This window comes from Mus musculus, chromosome 2, assembly GCF_000001635.26.
Source record: "Mus musculus strain C57BL/6J chromosome 2, GRCm38.p6 C57BL/6J".
Classification (NCBI taxonomy): domain Eukaryota; kingdom Metazoa; phylum Chordata; class Mammalia; order Rodentia; family Muridae; genus Mus; species Mus musculus.
This window is the reverse complement of record NC_000068.7, coordinates 127,657,455-127,681,896: the sequence shown is the minus strand read 5'-3', so window position 1 is coordinate 127,681,896 and position 24,442 is coordinate 127,657,455. Positions and strand designations below refer to the sequence as shown.

Here is a 24,442-nt window from a genome sequence, read left to right as displayed (position 1 = left end):
GAATGGCTGCCATAGATTCAAATATTTGCATACTTTGTCACCAGGGGATTAGGAGATGTGGCCTTGTTGGAGAAGGTGTGTCTCTGGAGGTTTCAAAAGCCCAAGTCTCTCTGTCTCTGTCTCTGTCTCTGTCTCTGTCTCTGTCTCTGTCTCTGCCTGCTGCCTGTGGATCAGAATATAAAGCTCTCGGCTACTGCTCCAGCACCGCACCTACCATTCCTGCCACCATGTCCCTCCCATGATGATAATGAACTGTCAGCAAGCCCCTCTCCCCATTAAAATCCTTTTCTTTGTAAGAGTCGCTGTGGTCATGGTATCAAAAGCACAAGTGTTTTGGAAGAAAGCAGGTGCATTAGTTGCTTTTCTGCTGCGGTGACAACATGTTTAACAAGAGCAACTTAAGGACAGTTTTATGTTGGTTCCTGGTATGGTGCCCCGCCTGGAAAGGCCTGGCAGCAGGAATCTGAGACAACTCAGTGTAGTAACAGCAGTAGGAAGCATGGGTAGATGCCAGTCCTCAGCCTGCTTTCATCTCTTTTATTCGGTCCAAGACCTCAACCTACAGAAGGTATCACCACAGTTAGGAAAGTCTGCCCATCCCGGGTAACCCGGTCTAGACTCTCTCCTAAGCAGGCCTAGAGAGTCAGGCTCCTGGGTGTCTGTAGCTGCCCAGGTTGACAATTGCTATTAACTCTCATGGCGAGGCAAACAAGGCTCACCCTGGGTAGATTTGGAGGGAACCATTGTTTGCAAAGCTCTGGGCTTCCCAGGAAGCCCCCTACCTCTTGCTCATGAACTCACAGGCAGAGGGCCTTGGCTGGAATTAGGCCAGAGCATCCTGCAACCCTGTGAACTATTTATTGAACTAAAACCTGCTTATGTCACCGACAGTTATGACTTAACCTAAACACTTGCTTTTCATGTCACAAGATAGAATTGAAATAATGTTCTTGAAGTCAGCTCACATGAGAATAAATGGTATCTTTTATATGTACTGCATAGATAATATATATATATATTACATGTGGCCATCTTTTCTTTGTCCTGTGGCTCTGAAGGACCAACTCCATGGAGGTCAGAGACCCTATCCTAGGCAATTTCTGCCCTTCCATTATGAAGACTAGAAGACAAAATGTGGATCGAGATCCCAGCCAAAGCTGGGCATGATGGCACACACCTGTGATCCCAGCACCAACCAGCATCCGGGAGATTAAAGCAGAAGGGTTGCATATTGTCAGACAACCTGAGCTGCACAGTGAGACACTGTCTCAAGCAAAAACAAGAACAATAACAACAAAAGAGTCACACAAGGGAAGCTCCTTGTATTTTACTTCCCTCCTCTTGACACATTGTGGATGTGCTTTGTGGACTCACGATATAATGTATGTGCACATTGGGCTGAGTAGGGTAACTGCATGGATCACAGCGGGAAAATTCACTTTGCTCTCTATTTAGTAACAATAAAATTAAAAGCATAAGAGAGGCACCAAATGAAAAAAAAATATCATCAAATAGTGTTCTTCAAAAACTAGATGAGAAACTCGGATTTGTTTCTGTGCCCATCCTGGGTCAGGTAAGTATGTGTGCTTGAACTGACTATAATCGCTGGCTAAGGCTGCTGGAACATTCCTGTGGGCATCACCCACAGGACTGGCAGGTAGCCAGGTGTAATGATCGCAGCACTTGAGAGGCTGAGGAAGGGGGATTACAGGTTTTGGAGTTATCTATGGCTATGTAGTGAAACCTTGTCTTGAGAAGCCAAAGCAAAGTCAGGGCACGGTGTGCATGCCTTTAATTCCAGCACCAGGGAGGCAGAAGCTGGCTGCAGAGTGAGGTTACTGTCTCAGAAAGAAAGGAAGACACTAAAGGCTGAGGAGAAGGCTCAGCCACTAACAGTGTGTACTGTGATTGCAAAGGATCCAGGTTTACTTCCAGAGCCCACATTGGGCAGCTTACAACTGTCTATAACTCTAGCTCCAGAGGATCCAATGCCCTCTTCTGGCCTTTGGTGGCACCCACATAACATGAGACATACATATTCACACAGATACACATAAATAAACATTAAAATTAAAGCAGGGAAAGACAGATTAAAAGAAATCTGCTGGTGTTTGGGACAGCAAAGTGTCCCCCTATGAGGTGCACATGCCAATTTCGGGATTATGACAAGATCAGAAATGTCTAGGAATTAGTATGTTTTAAAGACAAAGTCTCACATAGCCCCAGCTGGCCTTGAACTTACAATGTAGCTGAGGCTGACTTTGAACATCTGATACTTCTGCCTCCACCCCACAAGGCTCTGGGATTACAGGCCTACACCACCCCAACTAGTCTTTGTAGTACTGAAGCATTAAAGCAATTGTCCTTTATTGACATTAACCCAAATGTCATAGTTTCAGCTGTCAACTGAACACTGTCTAGAGTCATCTTGAGAAATCTCAACGGAGGGGGATTGCCCAGGTCATAGCCTGCGAGAGCCTCTTAATTGATGATTGCCCAGTGCACTCTGGAAGACTGCATAAGAGAGTCAGCTGAGTGTAAGCCTGGGAGTGAGCCAATCAAAAGCAGTCTTTCAAAGCCTGGCGGTGGTGGCGCATGCCTTTAATCCCAGCACTCGGGAGGCAGAGGCAGGCGGATTTCTGAGTTCGAGGCCAGCCTGGTCTACAGAGTGAGTTCCAGGACAGCCAGGGCTACACAGAGAAACCCTGTTTTGAAAAACAAACAAACAAACAAAAGCAGTCTTTCATGGTTTGGGGTCTCTGACTTCCTGCCCTGACTTCCCTCAGTGAATGACTGGTACCTGGAAGTGCAGGATGAAAGAAACAGCTTCATCCCCTTTGCAGCTTGTAATCCTGGTGTTTTTCATACAAAAACAGCAGACTGGGACAGCAACTAAACTAAGTCCCCAGGCTCCATAGGCAGCTTTGATGGCTAATAGTGACTGAAACTAACCAGGGTTTAGAATCACCGGGAAAGAAAACCTCTGTGAATACCTGCCTATGAGGGCTTTTCCAGGGGCTTTTGACTGAGATGGGAAGATCCACCTTGCATGTGAGCAGTAGTGTTCCATGGATTGGGGTCCAGAACTGGAAAAACAAACAAACAAACAAACAAACACCAAGCTGAGCCCCAGCATTCACCTCCTCTCTCTGCTTTCTGACTGAGGACCATGCGACCAGCCAGTTGACTCTCCTGCCCCCCCCCCCCCCACTTTCCCCATCGTACTGGGAGAAACCCTTACATTTCAAACCAAAACAAACTCCTTTTCCCTTCAGCCCCTTGTGTCAGATGTTCAGTCCCAGCAACAGGAAAAGCGACTGTCTTAGGGTTTTACTGGTGTGACCAGACACCATGACCAAGGCAACTCTTATAAGGACAACATTTAATTGGGGCTGGCTTACAGGTTCAGAGGTTCAGTCCATTATTATCAAGGTGGGAGCATGGCAGAATCCAGGCAGGAATGGTGCAGGAGGAACTGAGAGTTCTATATCTTCATGTGAAGGCTGCTAGGAGAAGACTGGCTTCCAGGCAGGTAGGATGAGGGTCTTAAAGCCCACACTCACAGTGATGCACCTACTCCAACAAGGCCACACCCTCTACTAGTGCCACTCCCTGGGCTAAGCATATAACAAACCATCACAGCGACTAATAAGAAAGTGATGGGGGAGTGACCTAGGGCTTTCGAGCACAGCCACAAAACTGCTCCATTTGGATTATGGACTTAGGTTGGGATGTAAGTCTCTAGCAGTGTTGGAACATTTGAAAGAATGTAAAGATCACTTTACATAGGGCACAAGGCATAGGGACTTACTGTGTCTTTAACGTAAGACTACATTTAGAAAACAAGCTTGCTAAAGGCAGGATTCAAAGGCAGTGCAGGATATTGGAAGATGATAACTAAATTGGCAATGGAAACCAGATATTAATCAAAAAGCCCATTAAAAGTTATTGTTGGCTGCACATTAGCAATGAGCACCCCATAAATAAAAGGAAGAAAACAACTCTTAGTACAAGCACTAAAAACAATAAGCTTCTTCTTCTTCTTCTTCTTCTTCTTCTTCTTCTTCTTCTTCTTCTTCTTCTTCTTCTTCTTCTTCTTCCTCTCCTCCTCCTCCTCCCCCTCCCCCTCCCCCTTCTCCTCCTCTTTCTTCTTTTTTCAAGAAGTGTGGCAGAGTTGTAGAGACACACCTCAGGACAGATGGAAACAACCCGTCTGGATTTCCTCTGTCCCCAGACTGGCACCAAGCAGCAGGCCTGGGAAAAAGAATTGAGTGAAAACAATAAGGTTCTTAGTGATACATCCCATAACAAGGTACACGGAAACCATGCCACTGAGAGACAGCGAAAGAGCCCAGCTGGGCTTGGCGGCATATGCCAGTATTCCTAGTACTTGGAAAATGGATGCAGGAGGATCAGAAGTTCAAGGCTATCCTTGGGTCCAGAAAGTCCGAGTCCATCCTGGAATGCCATGAGACTATATCTCAAAGGGATGGATAGGGGCAGGGGGCTGGAGAGGTGGCTCAGTGATTAAGAGCACCAAAGACCAAAGTTTAGTTCCTAGAAGTTCCATATCTGTCTGTAATTCCAACTTCAGGAGCTCTGACAGCTTCTGCCAGTCTCTAAGAACATTTGAACATATGGGAAACACATGCCCCCCTTTCCTAAGTGTCCCCCAATGTCTATGCTTTAATCTGCATTGAAGCTCTTTCTTTTTTTTTTTTTATATTTTGACTTAATGGGGAATTTTTCTTTTTTTTTTCCATTTTTTATTAGGTATTTAGCTCATTTACATTTCCAATGCTATACCAAAAGTCCCCCATACCCACCCACCCCCACTCCCCTACCCACCCACTCCCCCTTTTTGGCCCTGGCGTTCCCCTGTACTGGGGCATACAAAGTTTACGTGTCCAATGGGCCTCTCTTTCCAGTGATGGCCGATTAGGCCATCTTTTGTTACATATGCAGCTAGAGTCAAGAGCTCTGGGGTACTGGTTAGTTCATAATGTTGTTCCACCTATGGGGTTGCAGATCCCTTCAGCTCCTTGGATACTTTCTCTAGCTCCTCCATTGGGAGCCCTGTGATCCATCCATTAGCTGACTGTGAGCATCCACTTCTGTGTTTGCTAGGCCCCGGCATAGTCTCACAAGAGATAGCTACATCTGGGTCCTTTTAATAAAATCTTGCTAGGGTATGCAATGGTGTCAGCGTTTGGATGCTGATTATGGGGTGGATCCCTGGATATGGCAGTCTCTACATGGTCCATCCTTTCATCTCAGCTCCAAACTTTGTCTCTGTAACTCCTTCCATGGGTGTTTTGTTCCCAATTCTAAGGAGGGGCATAGTGTCCACACTTCAGTCTTCATTCTTCTTGAGTTTCATGTGTTTAGCAAATTGTACCTTATATCTTGGGAATCCTAGGTTTGGGGCTAATATCCACTTATCAGTGAGTACATATTGTGTGAGTTCCTTTGTGAATGTGTTACCTCACTCAGGATGATGCCCTCCAGGTCCATCCATTTGACTAGGAATTTCATAAATTCATTCTTTTTAATAGCTGAGTAGTACTCCATTGTGTAGATGTACCACATTTTCTGTATCCATTCCTCTGTTGAGGGGCATCTGGGTTCTTTCCAGCTTCTGGCTATTATAAATAAGGCTGCTATGAACATAGTGGAGCATGTGTCCTTCTTACCGGTTGGGACATCTTCTGGATATATGCCCAGGAGAGGTATTGCTGGATCCTCCAGTAGTACTATGTCCAATTTTCTGAGGAACCGCCAGACTGATTTCCAGAGTGGTTGTACAAGCCTGCAATCCCACCAACAATGGAGGAGTGTTCCTCTTTCTCCACATCCACGCCAGCATCTGCTGTCACCTGAATTTTTGATCTTAGCCATTCTGACTGGTGTGAGGTGGAATCACAGGGTTGTTTTGATTTGCATTTCCCTGATGATTAAGGATGTTGAACATTTTTTCAGGTGCTTCTCTGCCATTCGGTATTCCTCAGGTGAGAATTCTTTGTTCAGTTCTGAGCCCCATTTTTTAATGGGGTTGTTCGATTTTCTGAAGTCCACCTTCTTGAGTTCTTTATATATGTTGGATATTAGCCCCCTATCTGATTTAGGATAGGTAAAGATGCTTTCCCAATCTGTTGGTGGTCTTTTTGTCTTGTTGACGGTGTCTTTTGCCTTGCAGAAACTTTGGAGTTTCATTAGGTCCCATTTGTCAATTCTCGATCTTACAGCACATGCCATTGCTGTTCTATTCAGGAATTTTTCCCCTGTGCCCATATCTTCAAGGCTTTTCCCCACTTTCTCCTCTATAAGTTTCAGTGTCTCTGGTTTTATGTGAAGTTCTTTGATCCACTTAGATTTGACCTTAGTACAAGGAGATAAGTATGGATCGATTCGCATTCTTCTACATGATAACAACCAGTTGTGCCAGCACCAATTGTTGAAAATGCTGTCTTTCTTCCACTGGATGGTTTTAGCTCCCTTGTCGAAGATCAAGTGACCATAGGTGTGTGGGTTCATTTCTGGGTCTTCAATTCTATTCCATTGGTCTACTTGTCTGTCTCTATACCAGTACCATGCAGTTTTTATCACAATTGCTCTGTAGTAAAGCTTTAGGTCAGGCATGGTGATTCCACCAGAGGTTCTTTTATCCTTGAGAAGAGTTTTTGCTATCCTAGGTTTTTTGTTATTCCAGATGAATTTGCAAATTGCTCCTTCTAATTCTTTGAAGAATTGAGTTGGAATTTTGATGGGGATTGCATTGAATCTGTAGATTGCTTTTGGCAAGATAGCCATTTTTACAATGTTGATCCTGCCAATCCATGAGCATGGGAGATCTTTCCATCTTCTGAGATCTTCTTTAATTTCTTTCTTGAGAGATTTGAAGTTTTTATCATACAGATCTTTCACCTCCTTAGTTAGAGTTACGCCAAGATATTTTATACTATTTGTGACTATTGAGAAGGGTGTTGTTTCCCTAATTTCTTTCTCAGCCTGTTTATTCTTTGTATAGAGAAAGGCCATTGACTTGTTTGAGTTTATTTTATATCCAGCTACTTCACCGAAGCTGCTTATCAGGTTTAGGAGTTCTCTGGTAGAATTTTTAGGGTCACTTATATATACTATCATATCATCTGCAAAAAGTGATATTTTGACTTCCTCTTTTCCAATTTGTATCCCCTTGATCTCCTTTTGTTGTCGAATTGCTCTGGCTAATACTTCAAGTACTATGTTGAAAAGGTAGGGAGAAAGTGGGCAGCCTTGTCTAGTCCCTGATTTTAGTGGGATTGCTTCCAGCTTCTCTCCATTTACTTTGATGTTGGCTACTGGTTTGCTGTAGATTGCTTTTATCATGTTTAGGTATGGGCCTTGAATTCCTGATCTTTCCAAAACTTTTATCATGAATGGGTGTTGAATCTTGTCAAATGCTTTTTCTGCATCTAACGAGATGATCATGTGGTTTTTGTCTTTGAGTTTGTTTATATAATGGATTACATTGATGGATTTTCGTATATTAAACCATCCCTGCATTCCTGGAATAAAACCTACTTGGTCAGGATGGATGATTGCTTTAATATGTTCTTGGATTCGGTTAGCAAGAATTTTATTGAGGATTTTTGCATCGATATTCATAAGAGAAATTGGTCTGAAGTTCTCTATCTTTGTTGAATCTTTCTGTGGTTTAGGTATCAGAGTAATAGTGGCTTCATAAAATGAGTTGGGTAGAGTACCTTCTACTTCTATTTTGTGAAATAGTTTGTGCAGAACTGGAATTAGATCTTCTTTGAAGGTCTGATAGAACTCTGCACTAAACCCGTCTGGTCCTGGGCTTTTTTTGGCTGGGAGACTATTAATAACTGCTTCTATTTCTTTAGGTGATATGGGACTGTTTAGATGGTCAACTTGATCCTGACTCAACTTTGGTACCTTGTATCTGTCCAGAAATTTGTCCATTTCGTCCAGGTTTTCCAGTTTTGTTGAGTATAACCTTTTGTAGAAGGATCTGATGGTGTTTTGGATTTCTTCAGGATCTGTTGTTATGTCTCCCTTTTCATTTCTGATTTTGTTAATTAGGATTTTGTCCCTGTGCCCTTTAGTAAGTCTAGCTAAGGGTTTATCTATCTTGTTGATTTTCTCAAAGAACCAACTCCTCGTTTGGTTAATTCTTTGAATAGTTCTTCTTGTTTCCACTTGGTTGATTTCACCCCTGAGTTTGATTATTTCCTGCCGTCTACTCCTCTTGGGTGAATTTGCTTCCTTTTTTTCTAGAGCTTTTAGATGTGTTGTCAAGCTGCTAGTATGTGCTCTCTCCCGTTTCTTCTTGGAGGCACTCAGAGCTATGAGTTTCCCTCTTAGAAATGCTTTCATTGTGTCCCAAAGGTTTGGGTACGTTGTGGCTTCATTTTCATTAAACTCTAAAAGTCTTTAATTTCTTTCTTTATTCCTTCCTTGATCAAGGTATCATTGAGAAGAGTGTTGTTCAGTTTCCATGTGAATGTTGGCTTTCCATTATTTATGTTGTTATTGAAGATCAGTCTTAGGCCATGGTGGTCTGATAGGATACATGGGACAATTTCAATATTTTTGTATCTGTTGAGGCCTGTTTTGTGGCCAATTATATGGTCAATTTTGGAGAAGGTCCCGTGAGGTGCTGAGAAGAAGGTATATCCTTTTGTTTTAGGATAAAATGTTCTGTAGATATCTGTTAGGTCCATTTGTTTCATAACTTCTGTTAGTTTCACTGTGTCCCTGTTTAGTTTCTGTTTCCACGATCTGTCCCTTGATGAAAGTGGTGTGTTGAAGTCTCCCACTATTATTGTGTGAGGTGCAATGTGTGCTTTGAGCTTTACTAAAATGTCTTTAATGAATGTGGCTGCCCTTGCATTTGGAGCGTAGATATTCAGAATTGAGAGTTCCTCTTGGAGGATTTTACCTTTGATGAGTATGAAGTGTCCCTCCTTGTCTTTTTTGATAACTTTGGGTTGGAAGTCGATTTTATCCGATATTAGAATGGCTACTCCAGCTTGTTTCTTCAGACCATTTGCTTGGAAAATTGTTTTCCAGCCTTTCACTCTGAGGTAGTGTCTGTCTTTTTCCCTGAGATGGGTTTCCTGTAAGCAGCAGAATGTTGGGTCCTGTTTGTGTAGCCAGTCTGTTAGTCTATGTCTTTTTATTGGGGAATTGAGTCCATTGACATTAAGAGATATTAAGGAAAAGTAATTGTTGCTTCCTTTTATTTTTGTTGTTAGAGTTGGCATTCTGTTATTGTGGCTGTCTTCTTTTTGGTTTGTTGAGGGATTACTTTCTTGTTTGTTCTAGGGCGTGATTTCCGTCCTTGTATTGCTTCTTTTCTGTTATTATCCTTTGAAGGGCTGGATTCGTGGAAAGATATTGTGTGAATTTGGTTTTGTCGTGGAATACTTTGGTTTCTCCATCTATGGTAATTGAGAGTTTGGCCGGGTATAGTAGCCTGGGCTGGCATTTGTGCTCTCTTAGTGTCTGTATAACATCTGTCCAGGCTCTTCTGGCTTTCATAGTCTCTGGTGAAAAGTCTGGTGTAATTCTGATAGGCCTTCCTTTATATGTTACTTGACCTTTCTCCCTTACTGCTTTTAATATTCTATCTTTATTTAGTGCATTTGTTGTTCTGATTATTATGTGTCGGGAGGAATTTCTTTTCTGGTCCAGTCTATTTGGAGTTCTGTAGGCTTCTTGTATGATCATGGGCATCTCTTTCTTTATGTTTGGGAAGTTTTCTTCAATTATTTTGTTGAAGATGTTTGCTGGTCCTTTGAGTTGAAAATCTTCATTCTCATCCACTCCTATTATGCCTAGGTTTGGTCTTCTCATTGTGTCCTGGATTTCCTGGATGTTTTGAGTTAGGATCCTTTTGCATTTTGTATTTTCTTTGACTGTTGTGTCGATGTTCTCTATGAAATCTTCTGCACCTGAGATTCTCTCTTCCATTTCTTGTATTCTGTTGCTGATGCTCGCATCTATGGTTCCAGATCTCTTTCCTAGGGTTTCTATCTCCAGCGTTGCCTCGCTTTGGGTTTTCTTTACTGTGTCTACTTCCCTTTTTAGTTCTAGTATGGTTTTGTTCATTTCCATTACCTGTTTGGATGTGTTTTCCTGTTTTTCTTTAAGGACTTCTACCTGTTTGGCTGTGTTTTCCTGCTTTTCTTTAAGGGCCTGTAACTCTTTAGCAGTGCTCTCCTGTAATTCTTTAAGTGACTTATGAAAGTCCTTCTTGATGTCCTCTATCATCATCATGAAAAATGCTTTTAAATCTGGGTCTAGATTTTCGGTTGTGTTGGGGTGCCCAGGACTAGGTGGAGTGGGAGTGCTGCATTCTGATGATGGTGAGTGGTCTTGATTTCTGTTAGTAGGATTCTTACGTTTGCCTTTCGCCATCTGGTAATCTCTGAAGCTAGCTGTTATAGTTGTCTCTGTTAAGAGCTTGTACTTCAGGTGACTCTCTTAGCCTCTATAAGCAGACCTGGGAGGGTAGCACTCTCCTTGGTTTCAGTGGGTAGAGTATTCTCTGCAGGAAAGCTCTCTTCTTGCAGGGAAGGTACCCAGATATCTGGTGTTCGAACCGGACTCCTGGCAGAAGTTGTGTTCCACTCACTAGAGGTCTTAGGATCCCGTGGGGAATCCTGTGTGGGTCCTTGCGGGTGTCAGGCAACTCTGCTGGCCAGGAAGCCCGGGGCTCGAGTGGAGCGGAAGGGGCTTTTGCCCCGGGTCAGGCCCGGGCAGTCTGCTTCCCTATGTACCGCAGTCTCAGGTTCCGCGCGATTGGATTGGGGCCGGCGCTGTGTTCCACTCACCAGAGGTCTTAGGATCCCGTGGGGAATCCTGTGTGGGCCCTTGCGGGTGTCAGGCAACTCCGCTGGCAAGGAAGCCCGGGGCTCGAGTGGAGCGGAAGGGGCTTTTGCCCCGGGTCAGGCCCGGGCAGTCTCGAAGCTCTTTCTTAATAAACTATAACTCCACTTCAAAAAACCCCAAGGATTATCTTAGCTATTTTGGATCCTTTGCATTTCCATGTGACTTTTGCTTCAACCTAAAATATATGATTACATCACACATAACCATGGGGAATTTGGTAGAGATTTTGTTATTCTGTAGATAGATCTTGAGAAATTTTGCCTTTTTAGAAGTAGAGCAGCTATGGATCTCGTTCTATCTACCAAAGAAATCTTTATTTTGTTTAAGATTTTTATCTCTTAGTTGATTGTGGTACATGCGCATGCACACACACACACACACACACACACACACAAGCATGTGAGTCCTGGGAATCAAGTTTGGGTCCTTAGGCTTGGCTGTAAGCACTTTTTCCTCACTGGTTCCAGAAGAACATCTTTGGAGAGTGAAAAGAGGAATTTCGTTGTACCTCAACATAAAGCTTAATCCACCTGTGTGAGCTGAGCCTGGGGTAGTCACAACATTTGGGAGACCGAGGCAGGAGGATCAAGACTTCAGAGCCAACCTCATCTACAAAGAAGACTCTGATTAAAAAAATAAATAAGAAAACACACGGGTGCAGGCAGAAAAGTAGACCAGAAGAGAGTGTCCCATCCCTTGGGGCTGCAGTTTAGCAGCTTGACTGTAGGTGCTGGGACTCGAACTCAGGACCTCTGCAAGAACAGTACATGCTCTTTATCCATGAGCCATCTCTCCAGCTTCCTCTCTCTCTCTCTCTCTCTCTCTCTCTCTCTCTCTCTCTCTCAGAGTAAGGCATCCCCACTTGCAGCCTGCTGACCTGGGTGGTTTGTCCCTGTCTGAGATCCTGCCTGCTGCAGGACTGGATGGATGTGAGCAACACACCTTTCTTTCTCCCATTCTCACAGAGCCCCCACCTCTATGGTACAGGAGGCAGGATTGACAGAGATGGCTGTAAACCTGAGATGGGGTGAGGGTGGGGATGGGGGCAGGCACTCCTTGGTCTCAGAGGCTCCAGCTGGCAAGCATAACTTGCTCTTTGGTGTTTTGGACTCCTTTAGGCCATGAATGGCTATAACCCTCTTGTCTTAACAAGTAAGAATTGAGCATTTAGGCACCAAGCAGGGTGTCCCACTGTCTTCTCATGGCCACTGCTCCTACCCTATTCCACATACAAGAGGGCATTGGATCCTTTGAAGCTGGAGTCATTGGTGCTTGGACCCAAATCCCCACCACTACCCATCTCTAAGAACAGCAAGAGATCCTAACCACTGAACCATTTCCCCAGCCACCAACAGCTTGCTTTCGTACAACTCTTGCTCTCTGTTTAAAACTATACCTCATGTCTGGACCCTGAAGACAGATTGGGGGACACTGGACCTCTGCATTTGCTTTCCCAGGGATGTACATTGAATAATCTCTTTTCTCTACTTTGTAACTATTTCTTATCTCTGTGATTGGCATACTGGGGACAGGTAGGCAAGAAACTTCCAGAAGCCCAGGTTTTGACCCTAAACTCCATTAACAATGGTGTCTTTTAGAGGACAATGGCCTGTCCCACCTTACACTTTACTTTTGACATGAAGTAACTCCCAACAGCAAACCAAAGATGATCAGAGTTCTCTAGGGGCTGTTCTGGTAAGGCTGACCTGAGTTAGGTATGGCCAGGACCTCCAGACAGTCGGGAGGCAGGAGGGCAGGGCTCATTTTATGTCCTCGGGGGAGAAGTCAGAAGGTAGCCAGCTTTAAGAGAACAGCTCTCTTAGTTGATGTGGTGTATACTCTTTTAATCCCAGCCCTTGAGAGTCAGATGCAGGAGGAACTGTGAATTTAAGGCTAACCTGGTCTATATAGTGAGTTTCAGGCAAGCCAGGGCTACAATAGTGAAACCCTGTCTCGAAAACAAAAACAAAACAAAACAACAAAAGGGTTCATCTCTGAGAAGCTATCTCTTCATTCTCTTCAGAAGAGATTGCTGTTGGAAAAGCCTGCTTGTCAGTTGACAGAGGGACATCTAACAATGAGTTTCTAACAAGGAGAGGAGCTGGCGTGGGGCATTAGTAGTAACTTAAAGGTTTTCTTAGCTAATAGAATTGTCAGTCCCAGAAGCAGGGACTGGGTTTGAGCCTTTCAAGGAAGGCAGTAGAGTTTGACTGGCTTCCTGCTCAAAAAGCAGACAACATGATACCACCCCTGCTATCTCATATTCCTCCTCCTAAGCAGACAGTCACAGAACCCTGGGCCATCTACCTACAGGATTATCCTATCCTAAGCCAAGCCAAGCAGAAGCAGCTGCTTACCCAATGGAGAAGGCTGTGTTAGATGCGCAAAACTGAACCTAAAGAGCTGAGAGGTTCTCTTCATTCTCTGTCTCTAGGCCTAGGGAAGTGTTTGTCCCCAAAAGATGCTTATGTCAGCCCACAAGAGGTCAGAGACCTTCATATGTTGAAACTCAGTGTCATCTGAGAATTTTGTCTCAGACCTGAATTCTTCCAGCCCATGTTCATTCCTAAGCCCTAAGAACATAAATGCCTTCTGGGGGTCTGGAAAGTCCCATGTGGGGTTTCAGATAGAAAGCAGTTCCAGAACTAGTTCCAAAGTCCGTTGGGAGGAGCATAAAGATATAAGTCCAGGCAATAAAGGGAGTCTCAGAATTCCCCCTACAGAAGGTACAGGTTGGGGAGAGAAGACTTTAAGAGAATTCCCCCCAAGTTCCTGAGAGACTGCATCAGAGCCAGAGGCTGGGATGCAGTTCGTGCTGGGTCTTTATTGTCTCTAAGAAAGAAAGAAAGAAGTTGAACATAAGGAATTTCAGGTAATTTTCCTTCCAGATTGAATGAAAGTGTTATATTTCAAACTGCCACTAGGGGGCACAGGTTTTCCTTTATTCAGGCAATACTGAGGCCTCAAAGTGTTCTAAAAGAAGAGCAGGCAGAGATGGGTAGTGGCACACACCTTGAATCCCAGCACTCAGGAGGCAGAGGCAGGTGGATCTCTGTGAGTTTGAGGCCAGCCTGAACTACAGAGTGAGTTCCAGGACAGCCAAGGTTACACAGAAAAACCCTGTCAGCCAAAAAAAAAAAAAAGGAGGGAGGGAGGGAAGGAAAAGAAAGCCATATGGCCCAGTGTTCAGATCCTCAGCATCTACACAAAGAGCTCTATACCACAGAGATATCTGTGTCTACTACTGTACCATTCACAGTTGCAAAAAGATGGAACCAGCCCCAACACCCATCAACAGAGAAGCAGATAATGAAAATGTGCCATATGTACAAAACAGAATTTTACTTAGCTGTCAAGAAAAAGAAAATTACGAAATCTGTAAGCAAATGGTTGCAACTAGAAAGAATTATCAAGTGACCCTGTCTCGTTCTCTCTCCTACGTGAATTCTAATTTTTAATGTGTGTATGTGTGTAATAAGAGATGTAGACTAACTGGGCAGTGGTGGCACACGCCTTTAATCCCAGCACTCAGGAGGCAGAGGCAGGCGGATTTCTGAGTTCAAGGTCAGCCTGGTCTACAGAGTGAGTTCCAGGACAAGCAGGGCTACACAGAGAAACCCTGTCTGGAAAGAGAGAGAGAGAGAGAGAGAGAGAGAGAGAGAGAGAGAGAGAGAGAAGTATGAAAGTAGTTAGTTAGGGGACCATGAGAGGGAAAGGCAAAGGTCACATGTGATAAGAGAAGCAAAAGGAGGTTACTGAGGTGTGGTGCATGGGGTACAGGGAGGGTGTGGTGCATGGTGGTACAGGGAAGGTGTGGTGCATGGGGGTACAGGGAGGGTGTGGTGCATGGGGTACAGGGAGGGTGTGGTGCATGGGGATGCAGAGAGGATGTGGAAGGTATGGGAAGAGAAACAACAAAACAAATCAGGTTTGAAAACACAGTTATGAAACTTAACTCTTGTAACCCAGTAAACAAGTTTTTAACTAAGAAACAAAACCAAATGTTTGTCTTCAGTGTTTGCGACTTCAACAGTTCTAATCCAGAGATGCATCCTGTAGGATTTCTGTTCATATGGAGTTGGGTTTCCTGTGTAGAAGAAAACAGAAGGTAAACATGGTTTCTCCAGGTGGCATATCTGGATACCCCTCCAGGAATGCCCTCTTAGAGTGGGCCTAGCATCTGCCTCAACAGATACAGCTATGAAAGCAGAGATAGGATTATAGTGTCACAGCTTTGAGACCCTGACAGTGGGCATGAGTCCTCCTCCCTCTTCTTCTTTATAGTTCTGGGGATTGAACCCAGGACCTCGTGAATGCTGGCAAATGCCCTACCTCTACGATCCTTTTTGAGACATGGTCTTGCTAAGTTGACCATGAAGGCCTTGAACCCCTGATCCTTCCACCTCATGTGCTGAGTATCTGGTATTATAGGCATGAGCCATTAGCTGCCTTGACAGATCCAGCTTGCTGGCATTTTGAGCCTGGTGTGCCTGGCAGCTGCTCTCATTCCAAGCTTAAAATAAAAAGGGTTCTGCCTCTTGTCTATCCAATGGCTTTGTTGTGTCCTCTATCAAAAGATACTTTAAGCTCAATAAGACAATAGGGACTGTAGGTGGGATGGTGTGACTGTGACCGCTGACTTGCAGGGTGCCACTGGGGACTACTCTTAGCTCTTAACTGGGCCCAGACCACTGTGATGGTCCTGGGAAAAGACTCCAGCTTCCACTATAGCCTGTTTGTCAGCTCCTAGTTTGGCCAATGATTTCTGAGTCACCAGCGTGGGCATATCCAAAGTGAGCAGAACTGATCAATTATGCTCATTAGACAGCTTGGGGAGGGTGGGCCGCTCAGGGCCACTCACAAGGCACTTTCTGAGCCTGGCATTCTGGGATGCTTCTAAGTTAGCGCTTCTGTGGCTATCGGGGGCAGAACCCTGGCTCATTCCAGGAGTCCCACTAGAAGAAGATATTGTCATCCTGGATGGTAGAGAAGTGGTACCTGGTTTTGTCATTATGATTATGCATGAGAGATGGCAGCCTACTGTGGCCTTTCTTTCTGTCCTCAGTCAAGGTGTGACTGTCCCTGCAGAGACCAGAACAAGAGCTTCCACTAGTCAAAGGAGAAAGAATAGAAATGGCTTCAGGCCCGGAGGAACCTCCTAGATTGAGCAGGGAAGCTGGTGTGTGGGTGACAGCCAGGATGTCCTGTAACAGGGGCTTTGTCCATGCACGAGGTCAAAGTGCACAAACACATGATGACATATGACTCTGTGCTGGCTGGTTTTGTGTGCCAACCTGACATAAGCTGCAGTTAGCACAGAGAAAGGAGCCTCCCTTGAGGAGATGCCTCCTTGAGATCCAGCTGTAAGGCATTTTCTCAATTAGTGACCAGGGGATGGGGGATGGCCTAGACTATTGTGGGTGGTGCCATCCCTGGGCTGGTTGTCCTAGGTTCTATAAGAAAGCAAGCTGAGCAAGCCAGGGGAAGTAACATCCCTCCATGGCTTCTGCATCAGCTCCTGCCTCCTGATTTGCTTGAGTTCCAGCCCTGACTTCCTTTGGTGATGGACAGCAATGTGGAAGTGTAAGCTGAATAAACCCTTTCCTCCCCAACTTTTATCTTGGTCATGATGTTTGTGCAGGAATAGAAACCCTGACTAAGAGTCCCAGGGTGCATGAACGCTGTTAATGCTAAGGTCGTTGCCCACATTTTTATATGTGTATATATATATATACACATGGCATGTAGGAATGGTATATATGTGTACATGCAGGTGTACAAGTGTGTGCCCATGCATGCAGTGACAGAGGCCTAAAAAGTCACCCTCCTCCCAGTGTCATTTTCTGTTGTTCTCCACTTCACTCTTTGAAACAGTGTCTCTCTTTATCCCTGGAGCTTACTTTCTCAGCCAGCCTGGCCTGTAAGGCCACCCTCAGGATGTGCCTGCCTCTGCACCCTGCTCCAAAGCACTAGGGTTACACCATACGCTGCCACTTTTACATGGATGCTGGACATAGACACTTCATTTCAAGCACTTTACCCTCCAAGCCATGTCCCCACATCTTGGGGTTTACTGTGCCAGACACAAAGGGTACTCAACACGTTTTATCTTGTTAACCCACTAATGGCCTGTGGGAGACGTATTATTATTGTTATTATAGACAAAAGACACTGAAACAGAGACATTAAGTAATTTGTATAAGCAGTGAATTAATGGCCGCCAGAGTCTTGGGTGCATTCTGTCACCTGAGGGAGCCTGAGTGACTCTTAATAAATGAGTATCTGTTTTGGACTCAACGTGAAAGACGACAAGGGCAGTGGCCAAGAGAAAACAGTGGGACGCCCTGCTTGGTGCCTAAATGCTCAATTCTTACTTGTGGGGAGAAGGAATAAGGCAAGAGGTTTATAGCCATGCATGGCCTAAAGGAGTCCAAAAAACCAAAGAGCAAGGTGTGCTTGCCAGCTGGAGCCTCTGAGACCAAGGAGTTCCTGCCCCCATCCTCACCCTCACCCCATCTCAGGTTTACAGCCATCTCTGTCAATCCTGTCTCCTGTACCATAGAGGTGGGGGCTCTGTGAGAATGGGAGAAAGAAAGGTGTGTTGCTCACATCCATCCAGTCCTGCAGCAGGCAAGAACTCTCAGGCAGAGAGAGAGAGAGAGAGAGAGAGAGAGAGAGAGAGAGAGAGAGAGACAGACAGACAGACAGACAGACACGGACACAGACACAGTCACAGTCACAGTCACACACACAGACACAGACACAGACACAGACACAGACACAGACACAGACACAGACACAGACACAGACACAGACACAGACACAGACACAGACAGACACAGACACAGACACAGACACACACAGACACAGACACAGACACACACACAGACACAGACACAGACACAGACACAGACACAGACACAGACACAGACACAGACACAGACACAGACACAGACAGACACAGACACAGACACAGACACACACAGACACAGACACAGACACAGACACAGACACAGACACAGACACAGACACAGACACAGACACAGACACAGACACAGACACAGACACAGACACAGAGAGAGGAGACAGAGAGATCGAGGAGGGCCAAATAGCCCCTTTTATAGCAAGCCAAACTTACCTGACTATTATCATGATTATTATCATTATTATTATAAGTGTTGGGCAGAGCCTAGAAGGAATGCTAACATTTCTCCATTTTGGTTTAATTTAAAAAGAGGAAAGTAGAACGAGGCAATGGTGAAGCAGGAATAGGGCCTTCATGATCTTTAGGTGCTTCCTTCTGACTTTGGGGTATCTGGGGAGCCTAAGAAGATGGGGATGGGATGTTGGTCTAGCCTTAGGAGAGTCAGCTGTTTCCTTGCTGTCAGGGTCTGTGGAACCATCCCTGGGTAGGAAGGAGCAGGTCCAGTAGAAGCCGCTGTGTCTGTGAGGACAGATTGGAGCATCTGTGGGTTGCTCCTCCGGAGCTGTCCTGGATGTAGATTTTGAGTAAACACCTGGCCTTGATAAGATGCTGAAACACACATATATATTAGGGGCATAAAATAAGGTTAAGTAAGTATGGGAGAAAAATTTTTTCTTACATTTAGGGAGTGAGAAATGGATATGAGAGGAACTAGGTAGAGGAGTTGTGGGTAAACATGATCAAAATATGTTGCATAAAATTCTCAAAAAATAATTATTTTGAAGATTTATTTCACTTGAAAAAGAAAAAAAAGCTTTCCTATACCCTACTGTACTGTCTCATGGATGACGAATACCCATCGTGTCTCTTCCGAGTTCAGCATGGAGCTCCCATTGGGCATGTGCTTCCTGTATCTGGTGACTATTCTGTACTGATTATATTGGACTCCGGTTCCATATAAGGAGCAACTGATTGGGCAGGAATGGTGGGCAGGAGAAAGGGAAGCCAATGTGTCCCAGGGAACCTGGTAAGGCCAGGATCCTGGACTTTCTTCTGCTTGAGTTTGGGAGAGGAAGTGATTTGGGCAGGTGGTGGGTTCTGGAATGTTGATCCAGAGGTAGGGGTGAACTGAGTCACTCTTGTAATACCATGACCAGGTCTTCCCTCAGGCAAACTCCCCAGACAGGTTGGGTTGGTCAGTTGAAGGGCTACTGTCACCCTCTTGGGCTGGGTTTGTTTTTTACACACCCATGAGGAGCAGCACCCCTCTCTGGGAGACTTCGTGATGAGGTTCCTCCCTTCCTCTCAAGGATCAGCTACTCTGAATCATAGGCCAACACCCCAGGGCGGGGGGGGGGGGAGGGGGGAGATTTCTTCCTCTTCCTCAGGCCCTACAAAGGACGGGGGCATGCAACAGTTTTGTGTCAGAGTAGCAGGTTCAGGAACCCAGCAGTGCCCAGCTGTGACGCCTGAGCATCACTGGGCTTCCCCAAAGCCCATCTGCATGCGGATTTTTTTCATTCCTACTTTCCTTCCCCTTTGCCCTTCTGTTTGGGTTCCTTAGTTTTGAGTAAGTGCCCATTTGCTTAAACCCTGGACCAGGTCTCCAGCTGAGCATACACATCCCATGCATCTCTGCAGTAATTTGTCAGCTTAGCTTGTCTGAGGCTTCACCGTGATTTCTGATCTCTTGATGTTTTTGATCTCTAGGGACAAACTCAGGGATCTCTAAGCTGATACCATCTCTTTTCTCCACCCCCTTCCTTGGTTTATTTTTTATTTTTTCCTTCCTTCCTTCCTTCCTTCCTTCCTTCCTTCCTTCCTTCCTTCCTTCCTTCTTTCCTTCCTCTCTCATTTCTTCTTTCCTTTAAGAAAGAGTCCCTGATAGCCCAGACTGTCCCCAAACTCAGTATGCCTGAGAATAACATAGGATGACCTTGAACTCCTAATCTTCCAGCCTCTGCCTCCTAAGTGCCCGAATTAAAGGTGTGTGCTAGTTATATTTATATTTATATTTATATAAACCTAGTTTATTGGTTTATATCCCCAGCATGTGCCTGCCAACCTCCCAGTGTCTTTAGTTCTATTCCAAGTACATCAGCACTGGACAGCCATTCCCAGGACTGAAGAAGCACTGACACTTGACACCACTCTGCTCCCTCAGAGGAGCCCACACTGGCCTTGGAAAGAACTTCAAGATCAACTACACACACATGCTCTGATGAGAGGTATGAGGGATGGCTTCATCATCAGTTTTTTTCTTGCTGTGAAGAGACATCATGACCACAGCAACTCTTACAGTTGAATTGGGGCTGAATTACAGTTCAGAGGTTTAGTCCATTATCGTCATTGCCAGGAAGCATGGTGGCACTCAGGTGCTGTAGAAGGAACTGAGAGCTTTATATCTGGATTGGGAGGCAGCAGGAAGAGAATGTCACACTGGGTCTGGCTTGAGCATCTGAGACCTCAAAGCCCACCCACAGTGAAGCACTTCCTCCAAGGCCACACCTCTCAATAGTGCCAGTCCCTATGAGCCTATGGGGACCGCATCCATTCAACCACCATATCGTCATCACCACTGCAGTCCCCACAGCCACTGCAGTCCCCACAGCCACCTGCCTTTCTCTCCTGGCTACATGGGCTCCCACAGCTTGAATGTGGAGCTTGAGGAGTTTACTTGAGACTGATTGAATGGATATGTCACTTTCACCTCTATGTGAGTTCTGGGAAACAATCTGTAGAAATGAAAATAGTTGCTCCGATTGGGAAGAATCAGGGAGTGTTAGTCAAACATTCTTTTCTTCCCTATTTCTCTAAGTATAGGTCTATTTTTTTTTCTTCCAAAAGAAAACAGGAATGCTAAAAAAAAATTCACAGAGAGCATCCACTGCTGCAGTCAGTGGCACGATGTACAGAGGTTTCTTCTTCCTTCTCAGTCCTTCACGAAGGAGTTAGCCCGTGCACGCGTGCATGTGTGTGTGTGTGTATGTCCTCTGCCAACCTCTGGGCAGGGTGGCCAAGGGAGACAGCCTCAGGTAGAAGGGTGAGTTTCAGAAAAATCCAAAGCCTAGGTCATTCTCGGAGCACCTGCTAAATTTCAGCATTTACCCAGCAAGTGTCTCACCAGGTGCAACCAAGGTGACCTGAGGGCTACTGCAAACGTTCCCTCAATGAAAGGGACCCAGCACTGAAGTTTCCTGAGGTGTTGACAAACTTTAGCTGCCCAGAAGAGTTGCACCTGAGAGACCCTGCCTAGGGCAGAGGGAACAGGCCCCGTCTGGACAGGGAGAAAGTGAAGTTTCTTTTTGAGGAGTTGAACAGGTGGAGAAAATGTGTGCATGTGTCCTGCCTTGTCCCCCAACCCTGGCTCTGTCCTGCTCTGCCCTAGAGCCTCTTACTGCTAATGAGGATTGAAGGCTTTCTGCCTCCGGCTCGCTAGCCACCACTCCCTTGCCCTCTCTCTTTCCTCAGGGCTCATCTGATTCTGTAAGTCCTCGCAGGCTTCCTACCCTCTCTGCCTGCATCAGTTTTCCAGGACTTGTGTTCCGTGGTGCCCCAGATTCTCATGGCTGGCTATATTCTGCCTGTTCCCTCTGATCTCGGTGTCTCCTTTTATGAGCTTTGAGCCCTGTAGTGTAAGGTGGTAGCACTGTTCCATCCCCAAGAAATGGCCAGAGGCCTGTGGCATTTGGCTTCCATGTGGAGAAGGAAGTCTTTCCCCTACTTGGTGAGCCTGCCAACTGAAGGGCACTTCCTCCCAAGAGTTGCCCAAACCTAGGCCTGGATAGGCTCTGCTAATGGATACTTGTGGGACTCTCTGCACTCTGCACCCCACACTCAATACTACTAGGCGGCATGTCTGACTAATAGCTATCTCCTGCCTCACACAGCAAGCTTAAAAAGACAGAGATCTACCTTGCTCCATGGGCTCCCCATTGGGCAGCACCGATGGATGGGGCTGAGGAGGTTTTGAGAGTAGAGTCTGTATTCAGTGTGTTGCCATACCTGCAGGACAGGCCCGGAGATTCCACTACAGATATTCAGAAAACAGAGCCCCCACTGCACAGGCAGCCCTCAACTCAGCCTTGCTGTGTAGAAGGACTGGTGGTGTGTCACCTGTGCCGTGTGCTATGATCTGAATGCTTGTCCTGTCCCTTATTTGTGTGTTGAAGCTTTACCCCCCCCCGCCCCACCCCAGGTGACAGTAACAGGAGGTGAAAAGCCTGAGCCAACTCAGACACCACCCTTCATGGTTTGCTCTACAGTGACCAGGAAGTGCTTTGTGCAGACCCACCCTGAAGAAGGTGGTAGCCAGGTATCTGTCAACGTTCATGTCAAATACCTTTTGGATGCTACTCCCCAGGGGAACAGGGACTTTACTCAAACGCCCTCCACCCTCCATGCAGATTCTGACTCATCCAGACAATGCCAACCCCCGCCTTAGGGAGCCTTCGCTTCCTCAGTGGTGGAGGACCATGTCTTTCTGGTACTAGAAAACATGGGCATAGAAGAAGCAAGGCAAAGAAAAAAAAATTGGGTGGAGCCCTTTGTCCTTGGAGGCAGCTGAGCACACAGCACCCCCTGAGTCCATCAAAAGATAGCCTTCTGAGAACCAGTCATAACGTCTACTCTGCAGCATCCCCAGAAGCAGTAAGAGAAGGGCCTTCTGGATCCAAGATGCCTAGTTACCCACCATATAGCCTGGGCCCGTTATCACACACTGTGAGTCTGGGTGGTAGGGTAATGGTATATAAGACAGCTCTGGATATTAAGAAATATCATCCAAGCTGAGTGTCTGCTGTCATGCTGGATGATAATGCCTGCCAGCTCTCCTCATCTCCAAGGCCAAGGATGCTGGGACAGCCCTTAAGCCATCCACCCAGCAGGGGCCTTCAACCTTCACACCATGCAGTGAAACCTGTAGCTGTGGGCAACTGATGATAAATAAAGTCCCTTGGGTTAAGGGCTCACCCAAGGTAGCTCTCTAATTTCAGACCTGCAAAAAGCTTCTCTATCCGTGTGAGCACGATGCCCCACCCCATCTTCTCCCCCCCGCCCCCCCCCCCCGCCACCAACTTCCTTGAGCTCCTAAGATGGAAATTGAAAGGTCCAAAGCCCCACTAGTGGGTGGGGTGCCTCAAGGAACAAGTGCCCAGGGCCATGTCTGAGATGACCACTAAGACTGAATTTGGGAGACTGGGGGTGGTCTTTTGGGAGCATTGATCACAAGTTCCTAAAGCTTTACAGGACAGCATCAGTCTGGTTGAATGCTGAACACTACTCTGCAGACTCAGAAGGGCCTTTCCCTTCTGAGCCATCAGTAAACTGGTAGTTACCTTACTTGAAACCCCGAAACCAAATTGTACCTGCTATTGTTTGTTGGCAGTTCCTACTCCACAAATACTTTTCTGACCATGTCTCTCTCCCTAAACCCGTTCTCTCCTGCCCTTTGCATGAGAGAGAGAGAGAGAGAGAGAGAGAGGAAGTGACTTTTTCCTGACTCAGTTCCTACCTTGGAGAAAGATATCATAGGCTACCATACAGTTTAACAAAAGGCCCAGACCCACCTTAGACCCTAGGCACTCGTGTGCTTCTAGGAAGACTTGAGGGCACTGTAGTGGATTATTGACTAGAGCTCCTCATCGTCTATATCTTTTTTGTTGTTGTTGTTTTTTATTTATTTTTGTTTGTTTGTTTTTTTGGCTTTTAAGACAGGGTTTCTCTGTGTATCCTTGGCTGTCCTGGAACTCACTTTGTAGACCAGGATGGCCTCGAACTCAGAAATCCGCCTGCCTCTGCCTCCCAAGTGCTGGGATTAAAGGCGTGTGCCACCACGCCCGGCTTGTCTATATCTTTCTAGAACCCTAACTATGACCCTAGATTTTTATAAATATGAGCCATCTGGATCATTAGCAAGTGGCCCAGTGTAGCCTGGGGATGCTCAGCTGAAAGTGAAACCAGACCCGTCTACACAGCCAGGGCGCTCTATATCCAGATGGAGTCATTCTCATGCTTCCTTTGTTGCTAGGCGCAGACAAAGCTGAGTCCCCCTGGTCCTTACTCTCAATCCTTGGCTAACACTTGGGGCAGTCTCACTGAGGAAGAAGATGACAGATAGATTTGGGTAAACTATGGTCAGGAAGGTGAGCATCGAGCAAAGGGTTCCAGGTGAGATGGGAGGGTCACCAAGACAGGGATGGGGAGGCAGATTTCCTTGACGTTGGCCAAGATGACCAGCTAATCCTCCCTCTGGACTTAGAGCCTCCCCCACTTTATCCTGTGGGAATTGGAACTGCCAAGCCTTCCTGAGTGCACCAGTACTTTCCCCTTAAGTCATTAGCCCAAATGTTAAGGCCTTAGCCACAAAGGTTTGAAATAAGCAAAACCAGGGACACTCAAAGCCAGGCAAAGACATTGTAGAGTCAACAGCACCTTTGTGGGCTTTTATAGTTAGTATGCACGCCCTTAGAAATTGCTAACCAACTTCAACTGGATTTGCTAGTTGGTCATCTTATATCCGGCTGGTGGTGGCTTTCTGTGGCCAGTTTGCTTGGGTTTGCCTCCACTAAATATCTCCTTAGAAGGAAGAGACACTCTCAGGATCCAGCAGGGCTA

The 24,442-nt window shown here is 45.8% G+C and overlaps 1 non-coding gene across 1 annotated transcript; it reads right to left on the bottom strand.

Moving 5' to 3' along the window:
* Positions 1-4,161: 4,161 nt before the first annotated feature.
* Gm22889 lies at positions 4,162-4,261 on the bottom strand. Its single transcript, XR_003954194.1, has one exon. It is a non-coding gene; the product is annotated as a small nucleolar RNA SNORA55 (small nucleolar RNA).
* Positions 4,262-24,442: the final 20,181 nt, after the last annotated feature.